Raw genomic sequence first — 20,393 nt, forward strand, 5'->3', positions numbered from 1 at the left:
ATCCAGGTTGGGTGCACTCTTGCTCAGAAAACCTTTGGAGATGTTTTGGCCACATCCAAAACCTTCCAATATAATGACTGAATAGCCCGGTTTTTCCTAAACATGTATACTCAAAGGATATTTTTATTAAATTTATTGAGTTTTAATGGATATGGTACATGGAAATATTTAATATATACACATTGATGAGTTTGAACCTATGAATATAGTCATAAGGCTATTGGTACAATTAGAGTATATCCAATGACCATTGCTTCCAAAATGTTTCTAGTGTCCTTTTCATGACTTTTCTTCTCCATTGGTTTATGTTTTAGTTTTTCATTTGGTTTGGTTTTGATGATAAGAATATTTAACATAAAATATATCTTCTTGACAGTTTGAATTAGACAATATCATGTTGCTAGGTGTTATATATCAGATCTCCAAAATGTCTTATGCATAATTATAACTTTAAACTGATTGAATATTTTCCCCATTGCCAACTCTTGTTAGCTCTGGAAACCATGTTTTTTAAATTTTCCATTAGTTTGATTTTTTTTTTTTTTTTTTTTTTTTTTTTTGAGGCAGGGTCTCAGTACAGCCCTGGGTCACTGGGAGCTGATTCTGTAGCCTCAAACTCATGGCTATCCTCCTACCTCAGCTGGGATTAAAAGTGTGTGCCCCCACACTCAGCTAAGTTTAGTCATTTTAGATACTACACGCAATTCTAATATCTGTCATTCTGTGACTGGTTTGTACCACTTCGCATAATGTCCTCTGGGTTCATCTATATTGTCACAAATGATAGGATTTCCACTTTTCAAGAGGCTGAATATTTCCTTATGTGGATGTACAACATTGTCTTTATCATTTCATCTGTCAATGGGAATTTGGACTGTTTTGAGCTCTTAGTTATTGTGAGTAATGCTTAAATGCATATAGAGGTAATATATCTCTTTAAAATGCTGATTTGTGAGTTGGAGAGATGGCTTAGCAGTTAAGGTGCTTGACTGCAAAGCAAAAGGACCTTGGTTCAATTCCCCAGGCCCCACATAAGCCAGATGCACAAGATGGCTCACGCATTTGGAGTTTGTTTGCAGTAGCTGGAAGTCCTGGCCTCTCTCTCTCTCTCTTTCTCTCTCTCTCTCTCTCTCTCTCTCTCTTTCTTTCTCTTTCCCTGCCTCTTTCACTTTCTCAAATAAATACATAAATATAAAAATAGTTTAAATGCTGGTTTGTGCATGAAACACTTGCCACTTAAGTGTGAGTTCAGATAGTCAGTACCCACATAAATATCTGAGTGGATGTGGCAGCCCAATTATAATCCCAGCACTTGGAGAGCAGAAACATGGGATTTCTGCGGTAAACTCTCTACTTAGACAAGCCAAATCAGTGAGCTCTGAGATTAAATTAGAGACCCTATCCAAGTAGATAATGTAGAAGGTGACTGAGGAAGACAGTTGATGTCAACCTCTGACTTCCATTGACACACACATACATGAACACACACCTGCATGCATAGATGTGCCCAGCCACACACACACAAACACACACAAATATGATGCTGACTTCAATTCTTTGAATATATACCTGGAATGATATTGCTAGATCCAATGATAACTCAAATTTTACTTTTTTATTTATTATTATTATTATTTTGTTTTTTTAAGGTAGGGTCTCACTCTAGCCCAAGCTGACCTGGAATACACTCTGTATAGCCTCAAACTCACAGCGATTCACCTACCTCTGCATCCTGTGTGCTGGGATTAAAGGTGGATGCCACCATGCCTGGCTCAAATTTTATTTCAAATGGAGACTTTTGAATGATTATCACCAGTTATTTATTTTGTATTAAAAGGGGATTCTTAGAATTAAAAAAATAAAACTATCACAGGTTGTAAATTTAAATGAATCCAATACAGTGTATAGCAATAAATAACAAAATACTTATATTCAATTATACCCAGGATGCTTCCTTATTTTTAACTAGTCTTTTTTGTTTCCAAATTGAAACTTATCATCCTTCCAGACAAAAAAGGGGTATACTTTTTAACTTTTGCTGAGCTGGCATTATAAAGTAAGATGTATATGTAATCCTGATCCAATAGCTTAGGAAATGATGGAAGGAATTGATAAATGTTATTGTATGAAGAACGCTTGCCCTACAGAACGGGCAAGAGTCTTGGCCAGCTATGCATCTGACAGGAGATGAATAACCAGAATATAAAATAACAACCAGATTTCAAATACCAACATAACAAATGTCCCATCAATAAATGGGCAACTGAATTGGACAGTTTTCAAACAAAGAAGTACAAATGGTTGACAAATACATGAAAAGTGTTCAACATCTTAAGCAACTGCAGAAATGTAAACCAAAACTACACTGGAGAAATACAAATCCTATTTCAGTCAGAATGGCAATGAACAAATGCTGAGAAGATTCAGGGAAGAATAAATGTGACACAGTGTTTGTGGGAACATAAATAGCATACCACTGTGAAAATTGCTATAGAAATTCCTCAAAAACTAAAATTAGAGCTATCATAGGATTCAGCTACTCAACTCCTGAATATATGCCCAACTTTAAGCCAACACAAACATACCTACATATCCATGTTTTTTAAACATTTTTTAGACAGTTTAGATAATTATAGACAATAAACCCTGATAATTCCCTCCCTACCTCCACTTTCCCCCTCACAAATCCCCTTTCCATCATATCCCCTCTCCCTTTCAATTAGTCTCTCTTTTTTTTACGGCATCCTCTTTTCCTCCTATTATAAGATCTTGTGTAGCACCAGACACTGCGAGGTCATGGATATCCAAGACATTCAGTGTCTGTAAGATTGTATTGTAAGCAGCCCTACCCTTCCTTTGGCTCTTACATGCCATGTTTACTACTACACTGTTCACCATAACCAATATATGGAAACATTCTTGGCTCCTAGAAATAGAATGATAAAGAAATTGTGATATATGTGCACAATTAACTATTATTTAACCACAAATAAGAATGAAATAATAACATTTGAAAGAAAATGAATAGAACTAGATATCATCATTTTAGGTGAAATAAGCCAGATTCAGAAAGGCAAGTACAGAAGTTCTTTCCTACATGGAATCTAGATTTAAATAAATAAAATATGAAAGCCAAAGGGGAGCTATTTGAGAAGAGAAAGGAAGCCTACAAGAGGAAGGACAAGAGAGGATAATGGAACAGGTAATAGTATCAAAGTAATTTGTATATGTGTGTGTGTGTGTGTGTGTGTGTGTGTGTGTGTGTATAAAAAGAAACAAGATTATATGCTATCTAGTGAATAAATTGGGGTTTCATGCCCAAGTTCCTAAAACTTTTTCCATTGGGTCTTTTTTCCTGAACAGAAGTCATTTAGTTCCTTCTCAGAATGTGATTGAAGGAAGAATTAAATTGTCTCTTTAGGCATAGCAATTCATACTCTGGATAACTTTTCAGTTCATGGTGTGTGTTCTACTTGCATTCCAATGGATTCTAAGAAAGAAAATAACTCCTCAGCATATTGCTTTCATTCATAGAGAACAAATACTATCTTTTTTCAATCTATAGAGAATTTCATATAATTGATTTTGGTTTTATAGTTATTTGCTTAAAGTTTTCTACCAGCTGAAACATAAGGGGCACCTGAACTATTTATTAAATTTCCCCTTTAAACTACCCATTTTTTCAGCCAGGATTTTAATACTATATTAAAACAAAACTCTAGTAAATGGATAAAATCTTTCATATGAAAATTATATTAGACATAAATTAAAATCATAATGTATAGCCTATTCAAAAATGATATATTCAGTGAAAACAGTTCCACATATAGGTTTGTGGGTAGGTTGGTGCAAATAAGATATCAATTGCTTTTCCTCAGTTCAATGCTTTTACTGTCATTGGCTCACCAACATTTTCACTTAGTCAGTAGCTAGACAATGTGGCCATGGTCAAGGATTATAACCACAAAATAGGAAAAGGGGAAAGAAAATATAACCAACAATAACTGACTTATGCTAGATTTCTTATTCAATATTATACTATATTTAAAAATTTTATTTATTTGTTTGCAAGAGAAGGGGAGAGAGAATATGAGTGCACCAGAGCTTCCTGCCAGTACAAACAATCCAGATGCATGTGACACTCTGTGCATGACTTTACGTGAGCTCTGGTAAACTGTAGGCTAACAGGCCTAGCAAGTTCATGCTTTTAACTGCTGAGCCATCTCCCCAGCCCTGAGTTTTTACAACATATATTAAATTGGAAACTTTTTTCTTTTAGACTTGAGAAATTACATTATTTATTCAAGGTCATACAATGTATTTGTGGCAATATCAGAGCCTTCTTTTACTGCTGAGTACTCTGAGCTGTCTTTGACTCATAAGGAAATGTTTTTTCTTTTGTTGTTTTTTTTGTGTTTTATTTTCTGTTTTGTTTTGTTGTCTTGCTCTAGCTGATCTGGAATCCACTATGTAGTCTCAGGGTGGCCTTGAACTCATGGTGATCATCCTACCTCTGCCTCTCCAGTGCTGGGATTAAAGACGTTTGCCACCACACCAGGCTGGAAATGTTTTCTTAACTGAAAAATGAAAGTTTAAGATTTAACATTGCCTTCCTCATCTGCCTTATACAATTACCATGGAAATCAAATGGAAGCACAAATGTGACTGAGAAATTACTGAGCCTTGTCCAACCTAGACTTTGGACTCAGATAAGAAGGAAACAAGATTACTTACTTCTGGAAAGTTTCATAGTCTGGTGCAGGAGTCACAATTACCTTCCCTTTCAGTAAATTTTTTGCTACAAAAAGGCTTGTGGTTCCATGGTCTATCTCTTGGTGCCTAAATGCTTAGTGTAAAGGTTGCATGGATACATAACAGGGTTAGGAGGAGAAGTAACACACAGCATGCTTTAGAAACTGTAACAGGTAAAGTGGCTTATTTCATCCTGAAGATTTCAGAATAACCTGAAAATCAATGAGTTACTCCTGAGTGGCAAGGGAATCTGAAATTTGTGTTATTCTGGCCTGAGCAAAAAGGAAGATACTACAGTGGTGAAGGAGAGGCCCATATCATATATTATTGCCTGATCATTAGGATGAGCTGGCACTTCTATTAATAGGGAAGTGAAAATCCAAGTAGCACAATTGTCAAGGATCCTCTAATGCAAAACAGGGAACATGGTGATATTGAAGAAAGCAAATAAAATAGGAAAAGGGGGCCAAGAAAGAGGGAAAGTGGAATCATTCAATAACTGTTGGACCTCAGATTCTTTAAGTAATAGCAACAGGGAATGGTAGGAGATGGATAGTGCAAATGTTTAAATTGGGATTGGGAGTCAGGGAGAAGAACAAAGTGCTATGGAAGTGATGGAAACATAATTCGCCACAATTCTCCTTGCCTGGTGGCACTTGTTTGCCTACTGTGTTCATGGGTGCAGGATGGCTGCACACAGTGCTGCTGCCTGAAAGAACATACTGATGACCAGACAGAAGTGACTGAGATGACAGGTCCTCTTTCTCAGGGCCACATACTCTGGGACACCTGGAATCTACCAGTGACCTTTCTGAAAGCAGCTTTCACATCCTTGTTTCTCAAGCTGTAGATCAGAGCATTCAGCATGGAGATGACCACTGTGTAGGTGACAGACACAATATTGTCTTCCTCCAGGGATTTTCTGGAGCCACTCCATATATATACATGAAGATAAGGGTCCCAAAAACAGGAGCCACAGCAGTGAGGTGGGAGGCACAGGTAGAGAATGTTTTCACCCTGCCACCTGGAGACTTCATCCTCAGAATAGCCTTGATGATGAGTAGGTAGGAAATGGATGACTAAGGCATTGGCCAAAACCATAAAATTGCCAAAACAGACCATGATAATCTTAGCATTTGCTGTGTTACTGCAGGCTAGCTCCAGCAGAGGTGAGAGGTCACAGAAGAAGTTGATCTGGATTCCTCTCAGAAGAAGAGAGAGAAGGTGCATGCAGTGCGGAGGATGGCCTGTGACATTCCATACACATAGGCTCCCACTACCAAACTCCAGCATTTTCCAGGCTCTTAGCCATAGTGTATAGCAGTGGGTTGCTAATAGCAATGTAGCCGTCATAGGCCATCACAGGCAACAGGAAACACTCTGTACCTGCACAGATGGTGAAGAAGAAGAACTGGACAGCACAGTGTCATAGGAAAAAACCATTTTGCCTCTGGCCAGTGTGGCCAGGATCTGAGGGGTGATGACTGAGGTGTAGCAGGCATCCAATGCAGAGAGGTGGCTCAGAAAGAAGTACATTGGAGTGTGAAGGTGGGCATCCACTTGGATGAGAATGATCATGCCCAGATTCCCCAGAATGGTGACCAGGTAGAAACCAAGAAACACCAGGAAGAGTGGAACCTCCCACTGCAGATGGTCAGTAAAGCCCATGAGAATGAACTCTGTTACTGTGGTGAGGTTCTTCTTAGCTATGGATTCAGTGTGGACTGTTCATCTGAGGATGAGAACAAAGAAAATGAAAATCAAAACACTGAAGTACAGAATCTCTTTCTTTGTGATGGAAGTAAAGCTTATAATTCTGGGCCTATCCATGGAGCTTGTTTTTTAGAACTCTTGAACCTAGCTGAAGTTTATAGAGCTGAGCCTGGAGCTGGTATTTCTGATTCAAATTAATTCTGCTTTGCGTTGGGAAATTTCTATGAATATACAAAACATATTGTTCTCCAACTTGAATGAAGAAAGATGGCATCTATTCCAACTCTTTCTAGAACAGGAGTCTGTTTACTGCACACTCAAGATATGATCCTTTGGTTCCTGTTTAAGCTGATACCCATTGACAATTCCACCTGCTAATTTTCTTTTTGGACCTAGACTCTGTCTTTCCATAATTCTATATACTGAACTGCATTTTATCCATCCAATACACACACACACTCCCATTCTTCTTATTAAAGCACTTCAGGAATGGGAAAAATATTAAGGTTCTTCTCTGTACTAACTAACCTAATACAGATTCATCTATTTTTCTTACTGTTATATGAGTATCCAGGAACTTAGCAAAAGCTGGATATTTAAATAGTACTAACAACTGAAAAACTTTTTTCTACCTCAATTTTTATCACTCCAGCTCAGAGTTTATCATCTTGAAGATGAAGCTTCAATACTTTTTCATTATTTGTTACACTATGATTACATATATGTTCAACCTGGCAGTTCTACCTTTAACTTCTGTGCTTGTGAGTGGTGGCTCAATTACTTTTCTTTTTGTTTGTTTGGTTTTTGTTGTTGTTGTTGTTGTTGTTGTTGTTGTTGTTGTTGTTGTTGTTTTCAGGTGGGGTTTCACTGTAGCCCAGGCTGACCTGGAATTCATTATGTAGTCTCAAGGTGGCCTTGAACTCATTGTGATCCTCCTATCTCTGCCTCCCAAGTGCTGGGATTGAAGGTGTGCTCACCTTCCAATCTATATTTTGCTAAATTTTGAATTACAATACAAAGTGGCAGCTTCGTTATGATATTTTTATGCATACATCATTGTAACTTGACCTCCTTTTCACCTCCCTCACTACTTACCCCATTCCTTCTACCCACAGCATACTGGTCCTTCTTATCCTCCTCCAAAAAGAAAACATCTCCCCTCTACTGTACTTTGTCTATGGGTTGGTGATGAGAATAACAGTGGTGATTCTGTATTTTGACTGCATACATGACATACACACAAAAAAGCTAAAAAGTGTAACTGGAGGTCTAGAGGAAGATATATGACTAAACTGTTGTTTCTAGGGTAAGCTTTCAAACATCAAGTGAAATGAATGTTCTTTTCATGTACTTTACCAACTGCTTAGAATAATTGCGTTTACTTCACAGTGAGTCAGGGCATATTTTGCATTTCCTAAAATTTCTTGTCACCATATGGCATGGAACTGAGTCACACCATCACACCACATGTTTGCCATGGACCATTTTCCAAGTACATCCAAGATCATTATGGAAGTGCCTCACATCCAACTAATCTTTTGTAGCTCCTATATGGAAGCACTCATATCTTATTTGTTAAAAGACATCACTATACTCCGAGTGTGTTTCTATTAACAAGACAAAGAAAGTCTTACTGTATTCTTTCTTCTCTTCTCTTTCCAGCCATTCTTCTACTTAAAGTATTTAATAGATTCTTGGCACTAAGCCTATTATACAGGGTGCCATTAGTCTTATTTGTGGAAGAGAAACTGAGAATAGACATGTAACGCTATCTGTTGAAATCACCTGTGGAGGGTCCACATCTAAGACTCCACATTCATTTTCTTACACTGTTCCAGTTGAACCTTTAGCCCACCCTCCTATGCAATATCCCAACATCTTCAGGTTAGAACTTGCTAACTTGTAGCCCTTGATCTATAACCATATCTATAATTACCAAAATTAGACAAAAAATTATTTTCCATCAGTACATCTGAGATTTTGTTTGCTGTACCAACATGGGAGAGCCATTCAAAAAACAAAATATGGGCTGGAGAGATGGCTTAGCAGTTAAGCGCTTGCCTGTGAAGCCTAAGGACCATGGTTTGAGGCTAGATTCCCCAGGACCCACGTTAGCCAGATGCACAAGGGGCGCACGTGTCTGGAGTTCATTTGCAGTAGCTGGAGACCCCATTCTCTCTCTCCCTCTCTCTCTCTTTCTCTCTACCTATTTCTCTCTCTATCTCTCTAAAATGAATAAATAAAAATTGAATAAAATTTAAAAAATGAAATAAAATATATAGTAATAAATATTAATCGTCCATCATCATAACCTTCTATCTTTAAATCTGTAAGCATCTTTGCTAGATTCTATGTTCTAAGACATGACTTGTATGGTTATTATTTTGATGATAAGAAGTCTGACAGAGAGAATTATGATTATTCCAAAGTCAAAGATTTGAATATCTGCAGGCCTGAGAATAGCACAAGTCTTCAGGTTTTGAAGATCTCCATTTCACCATTTTACACCCAAGATCTAATTCCTCTGAGTCCTCTGAGCAGTGGGTTCTGAATTCACTGTGGAGCTACACACAAGCCTGGACATCTATACAATCATTGTGGGAGCTTCACTGATCACAAGGGCTGTGATGCACACAGCACACACATTCAAGGAGGGAGTAATGAAGCAAATCTCAAGTCCAAAACATGGCTTCAGAGCTATTCCCTCCACCCTGCTCTAGCAGCAAGGACCAAGGATTCATTGGCCCCTTTGGAGGGTCCTTTTGGCATTTCTCAAGGTCCATGGTTGACATTTAGATGATAGGCACTAACTAGCTAAATAACCTTGAAATGTTACTTATGCTTGAGTTTATACTTTGAAAAAGTGGTGAAGCTACATTCCATGATTTTATTTGCCATAACCCGTCATTTATAAAGACAGACTGAGGCTCTTGAAAGGCTTTTCCCAATATTTATACTCTAGGTTTGCACACTTTTTAGCCACTAGTTACTGAGCATATAATAAAATGTGCACACACTTTCTCAGTGATTACAGTTATTTAAACATAATATTGTTGGACTTTAGCTCCAGTTGGATGACTTAGAACCTACACTTACTGATAACAATTATCACTGATCAAGGCTACTCCACAACTCCATGCTTTCCACTGTCTTCACGGTATCCACTCTAGCATATGCAAAATATATCCTTCCATGAATGTTCTAATTTGTTTAGAAATGTGTATGCATTTAGAAATATAATTATTTGGATGTGTCCTTAAATTTACATGCACAGTATTGAATTGTAATTTCCATTTTATTTCATTATCCACAGCCACTCTATTTTTTGTGAGTTTTCCATGTAGTGCAGGAAAATTGGGTTAGTTATTTGTGATTTTGTTATCTTTCTGGTATGGTTGCAGCATATTTAACTTGTCCAGCCTGCTAAAGATTTTGAGTATTTTGCATGTTATCTTATTTAGTCTTGAAAATAGCCCTTTAAGATAGTCATTATTATCAGTTTTTAACCAAAGAGAGATTTAAATCCCTGAGAGATTAATGTCTAAAATTATTCAGTGGAGGTGGAAGTAAGTGGTTGTAAATTCTATCCTCACTGATATAATTTTGTGTTGCTGTCTCCCTGTCTTTTACCAATGTTTAAATTTACAGAATAAAAAACTCTCTCTGCACTTGATTAGATGTTCAACCCTTTTAATTAATGGATTGGGCTATTTTCATATCCCCTCCAAGCATCTCATTCTAAAACTGTCAATGTGCATTCTTCCTCTGTGGCCTGTGAAGGCTCCTGTGATAGAACAAGTGTTCAAGAACCAAAGCATTGACAGGGTGGCAGTTGGGTCAAGTACAAAGGTGACCAAACTGGAACTGTGCCACACATACACACACCTCACACAGCCTATCCACTCTCACTCTTGCACACCGCACATGTTGGAACTAGGCAGAATTATTTTATGAAGGAAAAAATGAAGTCCAAAGAGGTGGAGGAATTTGCTCAACTCATTGCATTTCAATCCAGAACTATCTATTCCATATCTATACCCTGTACTTTTCTATCACAATCACCTTGCCTATCAGGGAAAGAGAATAATATGTTCTGTAAACCTAAGCCCTAAACTTTAAAAATCAAAGTTACTTAGCAATACTTCTATCATTGAAGAAGACTAATCTTAATTTTAGACTTTTGTGATGTTATGTTTTCCTTTCTTCTTTATGGATTTAGTTGTACCATATCTTCCTTTGCTTCATCTTCTGGAAAATTACTTACCCAATAAGAACTTCAGTTTTCCCAAGAATGAAGTAAGAATATAATGAGGAGGTTCCCAAAACAATCTAAGGCATTGTCAAAACATTTCACTACTCACCCAAACTAAATGGTAAGACCCTGTTGCTAAAGACACCACAAGCTGCATTTGCAGGACATGGAGAGAACGTGCTGGAAGTGAGAGTTCCAACTCCTCTGTCAGCTTTCTGCTATATAGCTCTTAGAATACTGAAAAGCACTGTGCAAATTTCTGGGGGATTAAACAAAAAGTCACCAATAGCATGAATAAGCAGGGGATCCTGCAAGTTATAAAATCAATGACCCAGGCAAGATGTACATGCCTGTGCAATAGCGGCACACAGGTTATGGGGATAACCAACTGCTCATTGATAAGATATGAAGCCCACTCAGTGGGAGGAAATTCATGCCTGGTACTGAGAACCAAGTTAGAAACATATAGCTTGGAAAGCCAAAGGGTAACCCCTTCTGTTATTTGGCTGTAAAGAGAGGTTATACCCATCAAAAATCAGAAACCTTCTAAATGTCTCTATTTAGCTATTTGATCCATGCTGCTCTCACTCTTGGCTACAGAATATGCTTTTTAGAGATGGCAGAAAATACCGGGGAGACCCAAGACCCATCAGTATGACAAGAAAAGAAAGCCAACTGCCATGCATGAGACAAGTTATCTCTATCACATCTGATAGAACCCAAACACTATAGAGGAAGTGGCAGATTAAATACGAGTGCTGTTCTCACTGATAACCTGGAAAGCTCCTCCAGACAGATGGCAGTCAACATTGAGAGGACTCAAAACACATCAAAGCAGAAAGTCAGAGGCTACCAAGAACTCAAACTCAAGGAGATTTATAACATGCCTTCCAAGACCCAGAGAACATTGTGGAAGGTGGGATAAAAAGAACGTAAGAGCCACAGGGTGGGAAGATGCACTCTGATGCATTGTCCCCCCACACAGAGATGACTGGTGCATTCATAATTCCACAGTGATTATGATAATCCCACTGAGGAGGGTGCAAAGTAGAATGGGAATGGTGGAGAGAAAACATAAGAGTATAACCTGATAGGAACATGACCAATTTGTAATATATTCATACATTAAAGTTCTAAATTTAAAAAAAGAAAGAATGATAATGATCCAATAATAATAGCAAAACTATTTTGTAGGGTTGCTAACTGGCATTGAACTAAGTGAAACATTTGAAAATTGCTCATGAGTGCCCGGAACATGATAAGGGTCATATAATCATGTGCTAAGTAGCAGTGTATTTACTTCCATGTTTTATGGCTCTGGTTGCAAATATGAAAAAAAGAAACAATCAGTATCTCAAAAGATACTTAGTACCCAAAAATACTATAATAAAATATATTCTTTTTATTATGTAGAAATTTTGTATGAACACATCATATGTTGATACCATCATTTCCCTTCTCCCTGACCCCACCCCACTGAGGTCCCTCCTTAGTTGGATTTCTGGTATACACCATAGAGTTGTATGTTATGTTAAAGGAAAAATAAAATTCCAAGAATCAAGTGAGAACATAATAATGATTTTCTGAAAAACAAAGGAAGGATTTTAATCCAACATGGAAAACTTGGATTGCTTAATAAAAGAAAACTTTACAAGATATTTTACAGACAGAAAAAAATTCAACACAAAGCTACTTAGACCCAGCTTTCTGTGATGTTATTTAAGAAGCAGTTTGGAGTACCACTAGGCTAGGTCAAGCTGAGTGAAGGGAGATAACATCCTTCCCAAACACAAAGCAGCTTACAAAAGGAAAGGAAAATTTTACGGAAGCGAACTTTTTTAAGAAAGTCAAGGAAACATATGGGTTGACATTACTACTTGCAATGCACATTAACTATAACACACAGCATAGATGACTATGAGATCTCTGGGAGGAAAGGAAAGACAGAGACCTTATCCAAAAAGAAATCTTCAGAGAAGAGATGATACCCAAACCTTTTACTTATTTCAACATGCAATCTTTTCTCAAACTTGTTCTCTTTTTACCAAAAGTTGCATCTCTTAAAGGAAAATGCAGGAGTTCAAAAATGTCACCATACCTCATCTTTCTGGAACCAATGTGCCAATATATTAATATATGTTTACCAAGATCTTTCTATGAGTCAGGTAGTTCTCAGCATTTTAAAAGTATTATTTCCTTTAAATTTAACAATACCCTTCCTTATGAGGCAAGAATATTCGTCTTAATTTTATAGATAAGAAAACTGACTCTTAGAAATTGTATTTTATGTGAAGCTTCACAGTGTGAAAATAAAAAGTTATTTAGAGTCTATTTTGTTCCCCTGAATCAAGTTGGACTAATTGGCTTTGTTTCTCTTCCAAACACTCACACTTATTCATTGAGCACTTTCTCTGCACCAATCATGTTGTTCCACATTTGCATCCATTATCTTATATGATTCTTTTTGACTCTATGAAATATATATTATTTTGTCCTTGAAGAGACTCAGACTCAGAACAGTTAAGTAAGTTTTTTAAGGTCACATCACTAGTTAGTAAAGGAGTCCAAAGTCTTACTCAGGTCTATCTTATTCCAAAGAGCTCTAATACATGTGGGTAGATCTCCTTCTACCATAAATGCAGCAAGTACAGTAAATTATAGGGAAATATCTTACTTACCTACAGCCTAGTATCATCTTCCACCTACATGAGTATGTACTTTATAAAGTTTACCTAGTGATTCATAAATCCAAAGAAAGTAAAGCTATATCTTTCAAAAAATGACCCAGTCTTACCTACATATTCCACGTAAGAGCTGAACACCCAGGATAGACATGGTGTCATATTGGCAAAGGCTGGGATCTCTGCCCAATTAACCTTTCCTAGTTTGTGTGGACCTCACCTCAGAGCCAATAGCTTCCCAGGCTTTCCAGGGTAATAGGCCTTCATTACCTGATGGAATAATCCAGTTGAATTTATTATTTACTTTCAGATTAATATAAGTTTGTTTAATCATTTTGTAGAAAGCAGCTAATATTGAACAGAGTGTTCACTATAACTCAAAGATTTTAGGTTTCTTCTTACTAAGCAAGCACTGGTACATAAAACACTTTGGGGGACAGGTCTTTGGGAGGAATTCATTGAAAAGGCTTTCCGCTTATCATAATCAGCTCCAGGGACAGACAACAAGACTCCTGGGAAAAGCCAGTCATGCAGGGAGAATGCTCTTCAGGAGAACCTCGTTATATCATCTTCTCCACACTTACAGCATCAAAGCCAACTTCTGGGGTTGCACAGAAGGGCCTTTGTGTCACCTGACCCTCACATTCTGTTGAACAGGTTAGTCAGGAGCAACGCTATAACTAGAACTCAGCTCTGAGGATGCTTTTTGAAGGTCTTTTCATCCTGCACTCATCCTTAGTCTTGCTGTCCAATCACAGCTAAAGGGCTGTAACTCACTAGCATGGTCTGCACAGAATTTCTTAAGGAAACATGAATATTGACCCAGAGGGGAATGGGTCAGATGTGTCCAACACACTTTGTTCATTTCTACTATCTTTAAAGAATCATTCCCAGTGTTTCTATGATCACCTTTCTCTGCTCCAGTTCACATCTCCTCCTTGTCACTGAAACCTACAACCTCTTAGTTAAAACAAAACAACTAAATGTGGATTCTACCAGTCTACATTTTTCATAGTTATTTCTTCCTGGAATAACTAGCTAGTCTCATCTCAGCAGTTTAGTAGATTTCTGGAGTGTCCTTCCCACCTAATAACAATGTATCTCCTACTTCAACAGACTTACTCCCTGTCTTTTGCTTTCATCCAGTCAGAATTGTGCTTTTCTAGCAGAAGGGATCTCAAAGAGAACATGACTCTCACATGTGTTTTTAAGTAATAAGGTTGAAATAAACCCCTTGATAATCAGCAAGCAGCCAGCCTAGTCAGTCAGCACTTTTTCAAATGGAGATGCCAGATGATGGGAGTATAGATTACAAAAGGTCAGAACTCCTGACAGTTGACACAAGGATTTCTATCTTCCAATGCATTTTGTCAATATTTGTTATCATTTTTAAAAATTAAGCATCTTTCAAAATGGTTGTGAGAATAAAATGGTGAAGATTTGTCTAATACTTTCAATGTTTCCTAGATTGTATACAAAGTAGAGTAGGAAATTGGGCACAGTGGAGGGGGGGAAGAGAATATGCAGTAATGAGAATATTCATTAAATATCTCCCATTGAATTTAGGAAGTGGGTGATTGCATAATACTTATTACCCTTTCCCTTTTTTGAATGATTGAAACATCTCAAGCATTATATTACATATTACATAATTCTTATTGCTCTTATTATTAACATTAAAAATTGTTGTAGTGACCATCTCATTGCTAGGATAAAGCACTTTTTATTTTGTTTTACAGTTTTGAGGGAAACTTCAAGATGGCAGAGGAAAGCATGGCAAGAGCAGAGGCTGGATATCTCCTCCACTTTTGCAGATATAAAACAGCAGCAGGAGAGAGAACCAAACTAACACTGGCAAGCTAGGACTCATAAACATCACGGTCCACCCCATGCAACACACCTCCTACATCATGGTTGTGTTGTAGAAATTCTCTGGAAAGATCACTCCAATGCCAGTATGAGTGAAAGTAGAGGAGTTTATTACCTGGGGCCAAAAAACTTAAGGTAGCCCTCCAAAGAAGCTTTGACCCTGAATTGAGATTTTATTTCCATTTTATAGTTTTCATACCCAAGGGGAGAGGTAAGTGAACAAACAAGATATGGCATTATTTATATATTCAGGCCACCCTAACAGTGAACTCTATTTTATTTTGTTTTAGCCTAACCTGAATTTCCTTCTTATCATCCCTTTGCGTCCTTACTGGAAAGTTCCTTCTTTGGAATTTTTCCATCTGCTGACAAAGATAAGTTTTAGCTCCTTAGCAATTAACTTTTACATAAATTCAGTAAATAAGTTCAACTTTTAGCTTCTTTTCTACCACATTCTCTCCTCTTTGTCTTCATAACACCTTAAGATTTTGTATGTAATGGCTGGTATATCTAGCATATCACCTGCATTTTAATGATTTCCATCCTAGATTGGATGAACCTGGACAGAGCATAACTATGAGATTACTATACCCAGCATAATTATGAGAGGCTCCATTAAAGGAACTAGTCAGTGTCCCCATGTAGTTCACATAGGTGGCAGGCTCAAGGTCTAGGATACATCAGCTGTAAGACCTCCAGAGTCTTGGGTTAGCATGACCTTGAGGGCCAAGTGTGTCAGTGGTCATTGGGAACACTGACATGATTATTGTCCTTGAAAATATGGAAGGCAACACAAAAAAGTTATTACAATAAAAGATTAGTCTGAGAAATTGGGGAAATGAGGAAGTGAATCTCAGCACAAGGGTGAAGGAGATAGACACTGAGGACACTCAACACCTACCAAACCAGAGATCCAGAGGCTCCTAAATGTCCATCACTGAAGTAGACTTAAAATGCACCCAACACAGCTCAGGGAATTTTATGGAAAAGAAGGCAGAAGGATTGCTAAAGCCACAAGTTGGGACATTTTCACAGAGATATTGCCTCTCCTCCAAAACTGACTGCTTCCCCCATAATGCATGGCCCACAATCCCCATGGGGTTGACCTGCATCCCTAATGAGGAAGGCCTCTTCAGAAAAGGCACAGGGAGGAGGGAAAGGATGGTACCAATATGTGTTGTTTATACACTAAATATATCCATGTCTAATAAAAATAAAATTTTTAAAATTTTTATCCCTAAGCCACCAGGTGAGTCCCTAACTTTTCCCAGCTCCGAGCTCTCTCCTCTACTCTACATTCTTAGCTCTCTCTGGGTTAATAATCCACCTGTACCACCAGGAGTAAGTGGCAAATTTCTTCCCAACATTCAGCTTCTTCCTTTACTTCATCCTTGTGTCTCTCTGAGTTTCTATTGCAGTCACTGCTACTGGTGATAAGTTCCTAATTTCTTCCCAATTTCCCAGTATCCTCTCCTACTGTCTGTGAGTAGCTCTAGCTCCCTCAGACATGCACTGCTGGGTGTGTGTTTCAAATTTCTTTCCCATGCTCTAGCATTATCCCCTATTTTGTCCACTTTTCTCTCTGGGTCCCTAGTCCACTCACATACTAAGAAGTAAGTTCCCAATTTCTATCCAACCCCTTCCTACTCTTCCCACAGGTCTGTCATGCCCCCCTAGCTTATTTTCAGGGAAAGCTCCCAATTTCTTTCTAATCCCCAGCATCCTCCCTTTCTCTGTCCACTTGTCCCTCCTTCCTTAGCCAAGCTGACAATGAGCTCTTGAAGTCCCCAAGCCCCATACCTGCTATCACATGCCCTTCCTGCCAGCCAAATGGACTATGCAGAGGGATGATGGACATTAGGATTGAGGAACATGGTCAGCCCATTTGTCCAGCATGCTACCTGCTCCCCCCCAGTCAATAGGAGTGGGCAACCCCACATCATCTCACTCCTTGCTTCGTAGCCTAGTACAACCCCATATTCCCACAAAGGCACTCCATCTCCTCCCAGCCTAAGCAGACACTCTACATGTAAGCACGGCATCCATCCTCAGCTTGTGACAGTCCTAAACATTAATGCTATCATGTGTAAGCCTGTAGATTCTCATAAAAGCAAGCATAATTTTTCCAGATATGGAAAATCCCAATCAAAACAAGCAATACACATATTCATAGGAACACAGCCCTGCAAAGAATGCCCAATCCCATAGCACAGAGACAGCTACTTTGAGGAAATTCCAGACAAATAATTCAAAAGTACAATTATAAATATACATGATGAACTTAAAGGAGATATGAATAAACACCTGAATCCAAGATAGCACAAATAAATGACTGAAATAACTCAATAGACATCTGATGGAATTCAAAGAGGAAATAAAAATAGCAAGTGAATTAACTCCAAGAGAATACATCAGCTAAATGAAATTAGAAAAATCAAACCAAGAAGTGAATATATATATATATATATATATATATATATATATATATATATGAGTGCTAAAGAAAAACAAAACGAAAAACTCAAACAAAAAGTACCCTGGAAAGTCTTACCAATTGAATTGACCATATGGAGGATGAACTATCAAGATTTAAGTACAAGGTAGAAGCTAAAATGAATGATGAATTCAAACACAGGTATAGGAAAAACATGAGATTTGTGGGACACCCTGACAAGACCAAATGTTCAAATTATGACTGTATAAGAAGAACTTCAGATCAATGTCATAATAAATATTTTAACTAAAATTATACAAGAAAATTTTCCATATCTAGAGGAAGAGCTGTGAATGAAAATACAAGAAGCATATAGAACACCAAGTATACAGGACTAGATAAGAAATTTTTCATACCCCATTATAGCCAAAATAATAAGTACTCAGAACACTGAAAAGGTATTAAAAGCTTCAAGAGAAAAATATCTTGTCACATATAAAAGAAAGCCCATCAGAATAATATACATTTTCTTCAATAGAAGTTCAAGTCAGAAGACTGTGGAATGGGATATAGCAAGTACTAAAAGACCACAACTCCCAACCCAAATTACTATACCCAGAAAAATTATCTCCCACAATAGCAAGAGAAGCCTTCCATAATTAAGATAGGCTAAAGATATTCATGAGCACAAAGCCAGCCCTTCAGAGGATACTGGATAGCATGCATCACATTGAAGAGAAGAATAAAGATTCCAGAGGCTGCACAAATAAAGAATCATAACCAAAATGAGAACAATTGTTTAACAAATGAAAACCAAGAAAACCCCAAACTCAATGTGACAGTTAAGGTGTTGTCAACTTGATTTGTTTAGTAATCCACAGAAATCCCTTTTGGGTAGGTGTCCAAGGTTTCTTCTGGGAAGGATTAACTGAAGGGGGAAGTCCTTCCCCCAGAGTAGGCAGCCCCTCTCAGATAGGAAGTTTATATAAGGAAGCTCTGGGTGAAAAGAGCCCCTTTCTTCCACTTGGCTGTTGGGCCTTAAGAGGCCTGGACGAGAGCCTAGTGGAACTTCCTGAGCCTAGCTAAAGTTTGGCAACCTGTCTCTGGCCAGCTATGACTCAGCAGGATGCCTAATGGCCTCTGGCCTGCTACTTCCACATAGGAAGTTAGAGTTCCCATGTGTGTGTGCACTTAGAACCAATCACCTCAAAAGTCACTGTATGCTATTGGTCCTTACACCTCACCCCATCCTAAAATCCCCACCCTCATTCTCAACGCTATATAAGCACCTGCCTGTTACAATAAAACTAGATCCTGCTTTGATGAGACTCTTGGCTCGGTGTGTTTCTAGCCTTTGACACTTACCCAGCAGGTCTGGTCCTTCCTCAGCACTACCTGCCGGGGGAGGCCAACAGTCTGGTGCCCAACATGGGGCAATGGGAACCAGGCAGACTGGTGTCCCATGTGAGGCATTCTCGTTGAGGAGGTCAATTGGTGTGGGGGTGAGTGTACCCTCATAAGTTATAAGGCAGTCTTCATATTTAATGTGCTAAACTTTGCTTCTATAACCTGTGTTTGCTTGTCAACATCTCTCTGTTCCCTTTCTCTTTCCTTTCACTTTTGGTTTGCTGGCCAGCTGCATCTGCAGCATCTGTATTTCTGAATGGGTCATACGTCCCTAGTGGACACACCATGTGGGCAGACCTGGAGGAGACTCAAGGCAAATTGCCCCCTCATTTGAGTGAGGGCTCCATCCCAGAAGACAAAGCGAATTTGTTGGGGAGACCTGCTCCCATCCGCACAGTGTTTGGTATCATCAAGCCATCTCTTAAGGACACAGACTTGTCTGGCCATCACGGATGTAAATGTAAACTTGATTCTACAGCACGTTTACCTATCTTTTGGGTCCTTTGTGTTTGTTTTGTACTTGTGTGTCTGTGGGTTGCTATTGCCCTAATTTTACAGACACTACTCTCCTGACTTTATAATATGGGGCAGTCTACCTCTAAATCCATTCCTGCCTTAGGACCTCTCAGGACACTCCTGAAGAGCAGAGGGCTTGATTTGTCTGATCATCAGGCTCAACAGACCTGGGATTACCTTCTTAAGTTGGTGCCATGACTGTCGGAAGGAAATCACTTTGGGACACTTAGGATAGGGTAGAGGCCCTGTTCATTGGGCACATGTGGGGAAGGGTCAGATAACCCTCTTAGGGGTCCTCCCTACAATCTCGGCCCTCAAGGGCTGCTTCCCTCCAAGACCAACCAAGCAAAAACAAAAGACAGAAGAAAAAGAAAAGATCGTACACAGCCCAATCCAGCTACTCCTCCTGGAGATACAGCTTTAAAAACCCCAGAAAAGGGTGGATCCTTATACCTTGGCCTTCTGGGGGACCTTCCCCACCTCCTCCATGGACTAATCCTTTCTGGACCCCATTGGACCCCCCCTTCATATTCGGCCACCAAGCTGCCAGAAAATGAAACTGCTTTTCTATTTCCCATCAATCTAAATCCTGGTATCCATGGGAAGCTCAGGACCTTAAGGAATTATAAAGGTTGTCTCAGAGGATGGACTCAGCTCTCCTTGGGCTGAGATCCTATTACAAGGACTTGCCCATCAACCTTGTATGACCCAAGATTGTAAATATCTAGTTAATGCTGTCTTGTCGGGTCCCCTATACATTAAGTGGTGT

The 20,393-nt window shown here is 38.6% G+C and overlaps 1 pseudogene; it reads right to left on the reverse strand.

Annotated features, from left to right (window-relative positions):
* Positions 1–5,517: 5,517 nt before the first annotated feature.
* Positions 5,518–20,153, reverse strand: LOC101599986 (annotated as a pseudogene).
* Positions 20,154–20,393: the final 240 nt, after the last annotated feature.

This window comes from Jaculus jaculus, chromosome 1 (genome assembly GCF_020740685.1).
Source record: "Jaculus jaculus isolate mJacJac1 chromosome 1, mJacJac1.mat.Y.cur, whole genome shotgun sequence".
NCBI lineage: Eukaryota > Metazoa > Chordata > Mammalia > Rodentia > Dipodidae > Jaculus > Jaculus jaculus.